Source organism: Corythoichthys intestinalis, chromosome 19, assembly GCF_030265065.1.
Source record: "Corythoichthys intestinalis isolate RoL2023-P3 chromosome 19, ASM3026506v1, whole genome shotgun sequence".
Taxonomy (NCBI): domain Eukaryota; kingdom Metazoa; phylum Chordata; class Actinopteri; order Syngnathiformes; family Syngnathidae; genus Corythoichthys; species Corythoichthys intestinalis.
In genome coordinates this window covers 25,814,661-25,825,330 of record NC_080413.1, presented here as the reverse complement: position 1 = coordinate 25,825,330, position 10,670 = coordinate 25,814,661, and the positions used below count along the sequence as shown (strand labels likewise).

At 39.9% G+C, this 10,670-nt stretch overlaps 1 long non-coding RNA gene across 1 annotated transcript; it reads left to right on the top strand.

Moving 5' to 3' along the window:
- Window positions 1–1,652: 1,652 nt before the first annotated feature.
- Window positions 1,653–10,200, top strand: LOC130908080 (uncharacterized). The gene is made up of 2 exons (XR_009061568.1): window positions 1,653–2,041; window positions 10,021–10,200. It is a non-coding gene; the product is annotated as an uncharacterized LOC130908080 (long non-coding RNA).
- The last annotated feature ends 470 nt before the right edge of the window (window positions 10,201–10,670 follow it).

The window sequence follows — 10,670 nt, the reverse complement described above, 5'->3', positions numbered from 1 at the left end:
GACAACACTGACAAAATGACACTTTGACACAATGAAAAGTAGTATGTGTGCAGCTTATATAATAGAGTTCATTTATTTTACCCTCGAAATATAGCCATTAATATCTAAACTCCTGGCAACAAAAGAGTACACCGCACGCACAGAAACTACGTACATCCCTAAATGTCCAAATTGAGTACTGCTTGTCATTTTCCTTCCAAAATGTCATGTGAGCCGTTACAGAAGTGCTGTCAGCATTGCTGAAGAGATTGAAGAGGTGGGGGGGTCAGCCTGTTAGTGCTCATACCATACGCCGTACTCTACATCAAATTGGTGTGCATGGCTGTCACCCCAGGAGGAAGCCTCTTCCGAAGACTGTACACAAGAAAGCCTGCAAACAGTTTGCTCAAGACATGTCAACAAAGCACATGGATTACTGGAACCATGTCCTATGGTCTGATGAGACGAAGATGAGTTTTTTTTTTTGGTTCCGATGGTCTCAAGCATGTATGGCGGCGACCAGGTGAGGAGTACATAGATAAGTGTGTCATGCCTACAGTCAAGCATGGTGGTGGGAATGACCCCCCACACACACACACACACACCCACACACACACACACACACACACCTCTGCAATCTCTGCAGCAATGCTGACAGCACTACCGTAACGAGTCACATGATATTTTGGAAGGAAAATGACAAGCAGTACTCAATTTGGACATTTAGGGATGTACGTAGTTCCAATGCGGTGTACTCACTTTTGTTGCAAGGGGTTTAGATAGTAATGGCTATATTTTGAGTTATTTCGAGGGTAAAATAAATGAACTCTATTATATAAGCTGCACACAGACTACTTTTCATTGTGTCAAAGTGTCATTTTTTCAGTGTTGTCCTATGAAAAGATACTTAAATATCTGCAGAAATGTGAGGGGTGTACTCACTTTTGTGATACACTTTACATTATTGTTTGTGGCTTGCGAATACGAACTGTTTCTAACCAAAATGTGTTTCAGTATTGCATTACTGTTTTTATTTTTCATACCACTGAGATATTTCAAGCATTTTTTTGGTTTTAAATGTCCGGCTGGACCATATTGAGGATAATCGGTTTAGAGGATGGATGGATGAAGAGGATGGATGATCGATAGATAATTTGCTGTAAATCACTGACGGATCAAGCTCGCCTGACTCCCACTTAGTGACTGTGTCGATATGAAAGCGAATGGTTGTCTTAGTTCAGTACGTGACCTGTGATAGACTATTGTAGGTTGTCTTTCGACCAAAGTCATCTGGGATGCTGAACATGATAAGAACTGCAGAAAATGTGTGAGTGTATTTTGATATATTCATGTGCATTTTCTTAGAATATCAGTTTTTCATGACAAAGAAGTGATTAAAAGCATCAGTACAAAGCAAAAGGAAATTTGTCCACGCACATCGCAGATGTAGCACATGTGCTTGTTACGCAAGAAGACCGTCAATCCATCACTGGAGGTACTGCAGGTGTGCGAGCATCAAAGGTCTCCGATGTAAAGAGATGCGTATTCAAGATGCTGTACTTTAGTAGGAGGACAGACCAACCACATAGCACAGCAGATAGCATATTGCAGAGTGAAGGCAATACAAAAAGATGACTCAAGACTTAAAGTGCTTGTGACACGAAAAAGCATGTTTATTTCATAATACACGCGGTATTTTATGCTCCTGAATGATATGGACCGCTTGGATGTGTGTGGAAGCGATCGCTATATTTATTTAGTTTTTTGAATCCCGCGCCAGGAAAATGAGTGACTTCCGGCTTCGGTCTCGCATTGAGGAGGAGGGCGCTGTGACGTGTACGGTAGAAGACGTCCTCGTCACGCTACAGTGTACTGTTGTGTATGAGGACGAAGGATTCAGTTGATTTTGCGGATTAATACTTTTATTTTTTGCATCACGCCAGCCAAACGGCTGCAGAAAAATCATTCTGTATGCGGGAGAGGCGTATGCGCCTTTTTGGAGTTTCAAAAGGTTCCCATTCACCGTGGATATTTACTGTGGGACCATTGGACTTACAAGGAAGTGAGTAAACATCTTGTTTTGTATTATGTCAAATACGAATACAGTGATTACAAAGTAAACACTATAAAATTCCTTTAAATAAAGGACTACTTACGTTTGATCATTGATAGGCATGTAAAAAGCTATCCTCACGCTCATTAGCAGTTAGCTGTTAGCACGTTAGCTACACAACAATTCCAGCCACCCTCCTCCAGGGAACGAACTGTAAATTGCTCTCCGCCGGGCGGTTTGCCGATCCACAAAGAAACTCGACAACCGGGTCGTCATGTCAAATAATCCAGGCTAGTTATGTGTGATTTTCCACTTCGAAGACTTTGAAACATCCCTCGGTTCGGGTTAGCATGTCGGCTAGCTGTCACTCCTTCTGGTCTGTTTACATTCTCCGAAGCCGGGGAAGGGAAATGACATATGTCCGATTTAGGTGTCATAAAATATCGTTCGGCAGGTGTGACAGTAAAGGTAAAGTCGACTGTTTTGAACATTATGGAGTAATTTTGCCATGTCGTCTTGAATAAATGGATTTTTATTATTTTATATTCCATTTAGCACAAGTTATTTGTGATGACCATGCCATTTATTTAGCAATTGGGGAAAGTACTTGGGTAAAAAGAATATCCTGTAAAAATATTGAAGTAAAGAGACAGAAACAATGACATTTTGCTGCTCTCTTCGTCGCGTTTTCCTCATTGTGAATAGTTCCCCCTCGACGGGCTGACTGGTCCTTCTCAAGCCATTCATATAGCTATTGGGGAAAAATATTTGGATAAAAAGAATATCCTGTAAAAATATTGAAGTAAAGAGACAGAAACAATGACATTTTGCCGCTCTCTTCGTCGCGTTTTCCTCATTGTGAATAGTTCCCCCTCGACGGGCTGACTGGTCCTTCTCAAGCCATTTATATAGCTATTGGGGAAAATACTTGGATAAAAAGAATATCCTGTAAAAATATTGGGAGTAGAGAGACTGAAACAATGACATTTTGCAGCTCTCTTCGTCTCGTTTTCCTCGTTCTGAACAATTCCCCCTCAATGGGCTGAATAGTAAAACCGATGAGCCTAGTCTACCGCTGACGTCATCCACCTGTTGGGGACGCTAAAGCCCTATAATTGTAGGCGTGGCTAACCGGCAGATTAAAAGACTAATTTCTCGTCATCTGCGCTTTGCTAAATTGTTGTATATGGTCGAATCGTCTCAAAATATGATTCTATTTCACATAATAATGCCATTTAAGACTTTTTTTCTGGTGTCGTATGCTCTTTAAAGATCTGTTTTTTTTATCCTAGAATTAACCTTAATATGAATTATAGGGGCACCATCAACCTCAAGAGTTGTGGTGTTTGGGTTCAGTTCGGTTTCAGTTTATTCGCACATCATCAAATACAGTACATAATCATACGCTAGCAGTTCACATGTTAAGATGGGCGAATAGGACACTCCAAAGAAGCTATTCAAAGCTTTTAGCAGGGGTTAAGCACACTGCAAGTGTTGTGGTTTAAGAGACTGCTCAACAGTTGAAACAATGAAACATTTTCATTAATATGACATAATAAAGGAAATCTGAGAATTGTAATGAAACCATTTGGAACTTTTCAAAATATATTAAACTCCATTTTAGATGTGCATTACTGACACCACAAGATTGAACAAGTAATTTTGATAATTTCAATTTCTCTTCTAAGGAAGATACCAAAGCAGTGAAAGGAACTGCTTTTAATTGTATGTGAATACTGGTTGGCTGTGATAGGCATGGATAAAATTAATCAAGCGAACAAAAAATTATTTTGTTTAAAAAAAAAACAAAAAAAAACATTGGATTCAGTGTTATTTTTGGCAGCCCTTTTCATTTTGGTCTTAGGGCGCTTTTACACAATCAGTTATTTTTCTCAGATAGTCCTCTTCGTTTTGTAAACATGAACGCGCATCTGAACTTTAATCCGGACCAGACAAACAAACTCTGGTCTGCTTAAAAATCGTGGGTCTCGGTCCGCTTTCAGCGCGCCTGCATCGCGCCTGCATCGCGCCTGCATCGCTTGTGAATACAACCGAAGCAGGGTGCGCTTTTGCTACTTTATGTGCAGTGACGCTACACACAGGGCACCCTTGGAAGCGGAAGTACTGCACGCCCTAACCCAAACCTTAACCCTATTCAACATCAACAATGGCATACGATTGACAATGGCCAAATGTTGTTGTCCTGCACTACGCAGTCGTATTTGATGCACAGAATCGGGTTCTAATGTGACGGTTGTGTTTTGCATGCTGTTCCTGAACGGACCATGTGAGAGTGACAGTAGCCGAGACAGGCGGAGCCTCCCGGTGCAGCTGTTTCGTTAGTCTTGCTCTCCTGGAAGTGGCAACAATTTGACAGCCCAAAAAGTAACGAAAGTGAGAGCGTTTGCTCACCTGCGTGACTTGGGGCACCACGCGGATCCCTTTCGTGGTTTTATTTTCCCCTATGCATTTTTTATATACTCCAGTTCACGAGCATAGTGTCGGGAGGGAGCGACCCTGCTGCTGGCCGAGCGGCGACTTAATTTATGCTACATTACGTGCAGCGTCACAGCGCTGTGCTCCCTCCCCTCCCAGGAGGGAGGTATTTCCTCTTCTATTTGTCCAATCAATGAGTGCTCCTTTCATCCACGTTATGTGACTCGGAAAGTTCTGTTGGCACCGTGTGAATGCTGAACCTTTTCAACAAGTCATTTGCAAATTTTGTAGCGAGGTTGCTCTCCAACCAGACCCTGGTCCCCTTGGTTTAATGTGAAAGTCCCCTTAGTCTTTTGGCCGATAATACTTATTAGTCTTAGTCATATTTTATTCATCACAAAATGTGTTTGTCTAGTTTTTGTTGACGAAAATTCGAGACTAATTTCGTATAGTTTTGGTCGAGGTTTACTAAAAATGTTTTTGTCTGTAAAATTAAAAGATTTTACTCCAAACATGGAAAAAATAAAGGTTCCCAACTATTTCGAATGAACATTGACAGACGAGTACATACTGTAGCGTCTATCTACTAGGACAACGCCAACTTGGTGATAATACACACTCAGTAGGAAAACAGTAGCCTACGTTATCTTTCAATTAATTATACCTACCTGGATGCAACGAACTGTATGTTGTCGAGAGTTCAGGAGGACGCTCGATGTTAAGATTAGCCTAATGCTAACGCTAATGCTATGCTAACGCTATGAGTTACATTTCGTGTGTGATGATCACTCAGCACAGACCTTTAAAGGCTAAATCAACATTGCATATTCTCTCTGGCTAAGAAAACAAATCTTACTGTGCGTGCAAGCCTGTATGGAGACTGGAGACGACACACTCGCACCACGTCACGAGTGACACAAGCTACGATGCAGGCTAACTACACATAAAATTTCACACGTTGTGATCATGTGACCAGAGACGTAGCAAGGGTCCCCGGGGGCCCCAAGCAACAAGCAACATGGGGCCCTTCGAGCGTGTGCAAGTAAGGGGGACAGTTGGACTTGGAGCAATAGCATATTTAATAAAAGTATAATAACGCCTCGGCCTCATAGAGTGCTTTTTAGGACACTCAAAGTGCCCGGCTTCTACTACATTAGGACATAAAATTACAGTAGCATAGTACACTCACCCTGCCTTGCTTCCTTTTCACCTCTTCTGCTTTTTTTTCTTTCTTTTGTCACTTCCAGAAGGATAACTTCATTTTGGATATGCGGCAATTAAAAAAAAAAGCCAAATCGCTGCTCACTCTCACTCTGAGTCACATGGGGGGTGGGGGGGGTGTAGAGCGAGTGAAGGGGCCTCTTCAGGGAACTCAGACACAAGGCTTTCGCTGGCACTGTCGCACTTGTCGCTGTGACAGTGCAGTAAAGCTGCGTGTGCTAAATCTGTTCGCCCTATGGGGGCCCCTGCTGGATGGGGGCCCTAGGCAACTGCAGTGTTTGCCTAATGGGACGCGACGCCTCTGCATGTGACGGAAACTATTGCGCATTTTCGTCTCGTTCTCGTCTTGTCAGACGAAAACTAGCATTCGTTTCGTTATTTTTTTAGTCTCCCAAAACATGTTTTTAGCTCGTCATCGTCTTATAATTTAAATGAAAAAAGTGTTCGTTGACGTCATTGTTGACGAAAACAACACTGATTGAAACTCCAATTACAAGACCTTGATTATATACATTTGTAAATGTGCATATATTGTAAAGATTATGCAAAAAAATGAAGGGGTGCAATAATGGTAAGCAGGATTGTAATGAAATTTAAGCATTAACAAGTGTTTGGTAAAATTTTATAAAATCAAGGTATATATTATAACACTAACCATGTCTCTTTTGCTAGCCTGGATCAACAAGCATTCTTTAGCCATGACCGTGACTGTCAATAAAGCTCTCAGGGGCCTTTGCAGCAGACCCAAACAAACGATTGTGTTTCCTAACATCGGAAATCCCTCATTTAGGAAGGCAACTCCGTGATGGGGGCCTTATCGCATGTGTATCAAAACAGCCCAAGCACCTGCACCAAGTCGAATTTTAGGATTCAACTGACATTTCTAAATCCGTCCATCTAGCAATATGAACACATGTTTTATATTCTATAGAGGGACTTCACGCCGTCACTGCAAGGACAGGCCTTTTCCAGCGCCATAGTTTCTCCTTGAGAAAGAAAATTGCGGTTTGTTTATTTTGACATCTCCACGGAAAAACATGAAAACGATGCAGATTAAAGGAGCGCAAATAGCGCTCGTAGGCAACATTTCAGGCTCTGCTCTTTCCAAACACGTCATCCTGCTCTAAGGTCAGGGACACTCAATGCTCTTCAGATATTTACTCAAGTCAATTCAGTCCAAGTTTTTGATTAAATCTTGTTTCCTCATTCCCTTAACCACGTTAAAAGCATGGAAAGAACAGTAGGAGATAAAAACAATTGTTCAGTCACTTTGACAAAGGAAAATACTGACTAAAGCTTCAATGGAAAATGATAAAAAGTTTACACTAATAATAATAATGCTTTTAATTGTTGTTACAGTTTAAGGAGTCTTGACAAGATGCCACATAGAAATTCACACCTTTGGTTCTAAATGGCATGCTCTTTGGGGGCCGCTTTGATACAGATTGCAGATCAAAGCGAAAGACTTGACTGCTATTGTGTCGTAAATCCTGTTTATATCCACACAAACATGACCTCTGTGACTCCCACTTCAGAGATGCATAGCAATAAAGTGCTCGGCAGACAATTCCATTCACAGCTCCTTCGACACTACACGCCCCGCCAAGAGACCATGAAGAAGGATTATTTTAGAGTATCTTTTCAGGAGACGAGATGAAATTGACTGGATTCCTTAAGGGAAGTGACACAGAACTGTTTATCTAATGTTTGTGTCACATGGAATACATGGTTTCCTCAGAGGAGTTGTTGAGCCTTCACAGAAATGGTGGTGATAGTGCAAATCTTATCGTCAATGATTAAAAATGCATAGAAACGAATGAGGCCTTTACTTTCAAGGAAAATGAACAGATGTCTTGGACCAAAGACAGTTATGGAGGATTAAATGAGACAGTTGCAGCAATACTGTATATAATACATTCATTTATTTTTAATTGATTAAATAAACTATTAATCGGATAAACGTCATTTTTTTCAATGACAATCACAATTTAACTTGACGTTGTTTTAGGCATTTTGTAAGTAACAATGAAGACAAAATTGATGACTATTTCCTTCAAAAATTATATCTTATTACCAGACCCGTGCGGTCCAGAAGGCAAGCTAGGCAAATGCTCGGGGCGTCGCAGTGTCCAAAAGGTTGTTGAAAAGCATGTTCACATAATATTTGATGATAGCAGTATTGAAAACATTATAGAAGACAATATAACAAAAGAACAACAATGCATATAGTATATGTCTTTAAATAATCATGAAATAAATTTTCTAATGTGTTTTCTGCCCGTTTCACTTTTTCCTGTGATGCGGTAATTTCACCATTGTCTCTAATCTCACTCACCCCACGTAGACCAGAGAGCTACCGTATTTGAGGGTGTTATTTTTATGCAATCCTTCGCAATTGAGCGACGTCATGAAAAGAGAAAAACCCTCAGGTTGCATTTTAGAAAGAAGAGGAAAGAAGAGGAGCATACAGTGCCATCCATAATTATTGGCACCCCTGGTTAAGATGTGTTTTTTAGCTTCTAATAATTTTTTTTTTAATTCAAATAATATGGGACCTTAATGGAAAAAAAGAGGAAAAATCCAGCCTTCAATACAAGTGCATTTATTCAGTGGGGAAAAAATCCCACATAAAGAAATATTTGACATCAAATAATGTGTGTCACAATTATTATCACCCCTGGTGTTAATACTTTGTACAACCCCCTTTTGCCAACATAACAAGGTCTGGGGACTGAGATGGCCATGGGAGAAGCTTGATTTTGTGTCTGGTGAACCATTTCTGTGTAGATTTGGCCATATGTTTAGGGTCATTGTCTTGCTGAACGACCCAGTGACAACCCATCTTCAGCTTTCGGGCAGAGGGCAACAGATTTTGATTTAAAATGTCCTGGTATTTCAAAGCATTCATGATGCCATGCACCCTAACAAGGTTTCCAGGGCCTTTGGAAGCGAAACAGCCCCACAGCATCACTGACCCACCCCCATACTTCACAGTGGGTATGAGGTGCTTTTCAGCATGAGCATCTTTCGTGGCACGCCAGACCCACTTAAGAGTGTTTGTTGCCAAAAAGCTCAATCTTGGTCTTATCTGACCAAAGCACACGGTCCCAGGCTTCAACTGGGACCGTGATGAGACCAAGATTGAGCTAAGTAACAAAGTAACCTAACCTAAGTAACTTTTTCTCTAAAATACTCCTAAATCGTCAAAATCTTGACTTCAATCTATCTTTAATTGATGAAACAGTTTTAAAACTTTCACATGTCAAAAATAAACAGAAGGGAATTAATGCAAAAACTGGAGCAATTTTAACAACTTTAACAGTTGATTCACAACATTAAATGACTTCCAAACATAGCAAAGGTTACTATGTTTTTTTTTTTTTTTTCCTGACTCAAAGATTGCATCGGTAAGTTGATTTTATCAATTGACCTTTTTAATCTATAATTAGACACACTAATGAACTACCTTCAAGTCAAACTGAATTGCGAGCTGAAATGCCATGAAGTGCAGCCATCAAAACATGATAGAAATTGCCAAAAGTGCTACATACAGTTCGAACAAAAGTCACTGTTAAATTTTAGTAAACATGATGTAGCTGAAGATATTGATTGTTCTTTGATTGCACCAGGTTATATGTTACAATATTACCAATAAATTCATATTATTTTAAAAATTTAGTTTTATTTTTCTTCATCTTGCACGCTATATACAACGTTTTAAGATTAATCACCAATTTGTAAAGGCATACATCACTATTTGTAAGATTGCCAACGGCCTCGTGTTGACAGGTATGACTTTTATTTATTTTAATTAATTAATGACAGATTTAAGTATTTACAGATGTATTTTTTCATTTCATTCTGTCCCATTTGGTCCTCCATAGACAACAGCTTTAAATGACACAAATGACAAATGTCAATGAAAGAGAAAATGAATAGTCAAGAGAATGAAGACTGCTGACCAGGGGTGCGGATTTTTCTATCGGGAAACTACATCAGGACCTTTTTGTAATACTGTTTCAACATTGCGTAGATCCCCAGTTTCCAGTAAAACCCCATGGAATTTTCATCAATTAGCATGGGAAGTATCCAACAGAAATTGCAGTCATGATTTGTCTCTTTTGGGCAGTATGGTGCCAAATGTGGTTCACAATTCTGCCAAGTAGTCAGAGTTTGCGGGCTTGAACCCTGCCTTGCAATCAGTTGAGCATTTTGACTTGTTCATGTCGTTATCAATAAATGTGTGTAATTAATACCATCGTTTATTTTATTTTATTTTTTTCAAGCAATTTATGAACAAATTTAATCAATTTCTCACTTTTTGCTCACAGCGGTTGATCTCAGCAGCTGGATGGATACTGGCTGTGGTGTAGGAAGACATCAGATGTGAAAGAAGACATGTAGCTCCTTCTCCACCGTTGTGGTACTGAGTCCGTGAGCTCCACCTGGAAAGCAAGGCCACAATGTCAAAATCATGAGAAAGCTCGCAATAAAAGCAAAACTGGAAAAAGGTGCTGTTGTTTAGTAAAAAACTACATTTTGGTGTTTTAATATTTACTGTCTTAACACAATGACACTCGCATTTCTCTCTCCTACAGGCTAATTTAATGGCTTAACCCAAATTGCATAAATGTATAAAACTCAACACAGAAAGTGCAAGCCAGGCCTGTTTTGATATGTTATAGTCCAGTGACTGCTTGTAAATTCAGCTAATTTGATGTCACAGTATGACCTCAAGTAATGTGGCTGCTGCATAGGAGACTTAGTGAAAAAAAGTCAACTCACCTGATATGCTCCCAGTGACCCACATATGCTAAAGGAGATTACGAAGGGATGATTGACGAGAGGATTTGGGCCTGACACACCATGTTAAATTCTTTATAGCCTTTTGACGCTGGGGGACTTTAAAACAATATACAAATGTTCATGAAAATATACATATATATCAATAGAGATACATATAAATAAAAAAGCCACTATG